The sequence below is a fragment of the Sprattus sprattus genome, assembly GCF_963457725.1.
Source record: "Sprattus sprattus genome assembly, chromosome: 4".
NCBI classification, from domain to species: Eukaryota; Metazoa; Chordata; class Actinopteri; order Clupeiformes; family Clupeidae; genus Sprattus; species Sprattus sprattus.
In genome coordinates, this window is record NC_137923.1 from 31099035 (window position 1) to 31102633 (window position 3599).

The following is a 3599-nucleotide window of genomic DNA, read 5'->3' on the forward strand; positions in this document are numbered from 1 at the left end:
CTGTGTGTTTGTGCATGTTGTGTCTGCCAGATCGTTGTGCGCGGTGCGTCTCCCTGTCTGTGGGAGTGTGGCAGCTCCAGTGTGGCTGGGGTTGGAGGGGCAGTGCTGCTCCAGAGGCCTAATGGAGATGAATGGATGGCGTAATGCTGGCAAACGCTTTGTCTCTGCTTCATCTGTTCTCATTAGGCGGTGGGACCCACCTCTGGCTCCTTCTGAAAGCCTGAACTCACACATCCACACACACACACACACACACACACACACACACACACACTGCAGAGAGAGTTATGGTGGTATGCTGTGCCTGTCTTTAATGGAGGTATTGAATTGAAGAATGAGGACATATATGTATTTACAAAGCAAGAGAACCTTACACATCGAGTCTTAGTGAAGTTATTCTCTGGATTGTGACTCTTTTTGGCCTCATCCTGGCGTTGAGGGTCTTTCCCCATATTTCATTATATCATTAGATTGGAGAGAGAACACAGGAGACATTCACTGTAATATCTGATGTGAGCTTTACTTTCAAATTCTGTTACATTTAGAACTGGCAATCAGAACATAAAAGGATGCCTTAACAGAACCAAAACAAATACAAAACCAAATAAAAAGTACAAATGGTCTAATTACCAGTTACAGTCACAAACAACCCTGTACAGCCTTAAGAATGAAGTCATAAAAAAGCTTTTTTACAGCACATACCAATTATTTGTTTCACCAAGTGCCAAAAGTAGAACAAAATAGAAAAAAAGTTTAGCCTTGTCATAAAATACAGCGAAAAATGCTAAGCGAACAGACTGTGGACAGCACAGCATCATGAACGCAGTCAACTGCAAACCATGTTTAAGTTAGTATTGAGAGGATACAACATAATAAGTGCAAAGAACTAGAAAAGAGACAAAGAGAGCAATATCATGCAACGTTTGTCAGTCTTGTAATGGAGGTATGAAAACAAACATATAAAAAAAAGTAGAAGCCGAATAATGCTGCTTATGATCAGGCAAAACATTGTTTTTAAAATAAGTGCTTAAAATAGACCAGCTCAAGAATAGCCTAGGCCATAGCCATTCTCAGATTCTGCACCTGCTGGAGCAGAGCAAAAGAGAGGGCAGAAAGAAACCCCACATGATTTAATTTTTTTGTTGTTGTTGGCCATGACGTTGTAGTTGTTGAAAGGCAGACTGACTTAAAGAATTAGAAACCCAAAAGTAGGCGTTTTCCTAAATGGACACTTGGGATTTATTTGAAGAACGTGTCCACAGAATCGGACCCCAAAGAGCCAAGTTTGACTTGTGTCTCCTGGGATCTCAGGCCTCTCCTATCCACTAAGTGGCACTGGTGTAGAAAATATGAGTAGAGAAAGGAGCCGTTTTTATCAAGCAGTGGGAACTCCTTATTTCGTTACAACATAGCACCAGGACTGCATGCTGAACATAGACACAAGGGGGAAAACATGACACAGGGTCAGGTCGTCACTGGGTGACTTATGATGCCCAGAATATCCTCACTTGTTAACTGATTCAGTAACACAACTCAGTCAAATCACCAAGAATATTTTCACCAAATCTAGAATCAACAGAAAGAATATATACATGGGAGAAATGATAATCCCTTTGATGATGCAAGGGGTCATCCAGTAAAACACTCCTATACTCACCCAGGTGGAGTGGCAAAATTGGCACTTTGCCAGTGATTATTCCTTTACCTTACAGCACTTCGGAAATATAAAACTAGCAGTGACTAATAGCATAAGAATAACCCTTCATTTCTAGACATCTGATTTCTGACCATTAATTCATGAGGTAATTTATATTTGATTGCTGAGACAAATTCCAAACCTTGTGAGAACACATGGGTGGTGGGTGGGGAGATGGAGTATGACTTAAAAGATGACCCGGGTTCGATGTTTGGGTTTAATTTGGAGTGTGCAGTACTGAGAGCTACAATGGCTATATTATATTTCTCTCCTGTTGTCGAATGTTCTCCATCGCTCTGATAAATAGGTTCCTCTATTTTTTTCAACGTGCAACATTTTCAGCACTGTGCAAAATTGGCGTATCACAATTTAGCCTGGATACCTCTATGGACCAGGGAGGTGAGGGGGTGGGGGGTTGGTGTAGGGGAGTTCACCTCGGTTTTCTAATTTGGGTTCTGTTGTTTAGTTTAAAGACAGGAGTCAAGAACAGGAGAATCTTCCTCCTATGAGTTATGCCCTTCAATAAGAGACATCAAATTAACGTTTTAATTTCTCTTCCTTTTCCCCGAAGTAAACTGCCAACAGAAAGCAGGTGGGCAGGCATATTCATGAGCTTGGTTTCTCATCAGGACCACACACCGGCACCATTCTAAAGAGTATGTATGGGGGGCATCAAAATGTCAGGCTCTTTAGGGCCTAAGTGCTTTCTGTCTCTGAAATGTGATGAAGTGCATTCACAACTCAAATATATGAGAGGGGGTGTCAAAAACAGTACCATGTCTGCCCACTTCCGCAGGGCCAAGCTTCTACATACATCATCATTATCTAATTTAATGGCAGCATCCACATTGCACTTGGGAGCCATTTTTCAATGATTCCTCCATTTTTGCTAGTACAGGTAATAATTATTTTCATATTCTACATTTTAAAAGGCTCAGTACAAATTCAAAAAATAAAACAAAAAACTGAATATGCCAAAAGATGAACAGAAACAGGACACAGAAGGCCACCAATAATATACTCACCAATCCTCAAATTCACGTTCCACTCAGTCCAGTTACCTCTGTATCACTTTAACATTGAACCCAAAGGAAAATAAAATACATTCATTCAAGTCATTTGGGAACAGTTCTTTTTACACAAAATTACAAAAAACCTCCAAAAAGCACCATTAAATCGGCCTTTGGTGACTGAGTCTGCAGGGTTTCCCCTGGCTTGCCAGTCACCTCCACGAAGAAAACAAAAAACAAAAACAAATCCATATCTGATGAAATGTAGACATAGCTTTGCTTTCTGTTAAATACATTACCTATTCGCAAGGGGCTTACCCAACCCTCATCTTATCTTTAAGGTTAAGTCGATGGGCACTGCACTGCCTTAGTCACGGCACTGCTGATAGAGATGGGCACTGGTGACTGTCAGGGATGCTAGCATCACTAGCTACAACATGCTGCCAGCCACACTGGAGGCTTCAGGTGTGGCAGAGCCCTCGAGGGGTCATCAGAGTGGCACCAACAGGGAAGAGGAGAGGCTCTTCCACGGTGCAGGGCAGGTAAGGAGGGGCAGCCCGTAAGACAGGTGAGATTAGTGTTCATGTGTTTGGTTTCACCAAATCTACAAAAACAAACCCAAGCCAAGGTAACGGCATTAGGGGAGAGAATGAAGCGCCAAAAGGAACCCACCCCACAAACGAATGCAAAACTATGTACAATCTGATAAATAATCAAGTGCGTGATTTGAGGCGTGGCTTTGGAGACTTTTTTTTTGTTATAGAAAGCAGTCTCTTTTCATGGACTGGGTTGGGGAGAAAGGGCTCTTAACACCCTGGTAGATTATATCATAGAAAAAGCCCATACATGATGTCAAATCAAACCCCATTCTAACACATAGGCATGCTATCTGA

General features: G+C 41.8%; 1 protein-coding gene across 1 annotated transcript in view; it reads right to left on the minus strand.

Moving 5' to 3' along the window:
- Window positions 1-499: 499 nt before the first annotated feature.
- znf827 (zinc finger protein 827) overlaps window positions 500-3599 on the minus strand; it is a 46148-nt gene continuing 43048 nt past the window's right edge. Inside the window, exon 13 of the mRNA XM_080837237.1 lies at window positions 500-3599. This exon is cut by the window's right edge and continues 1565 nt beyond it. The gene's annotated coding sequence lies outside the window, so the exon portion shown is untranslated.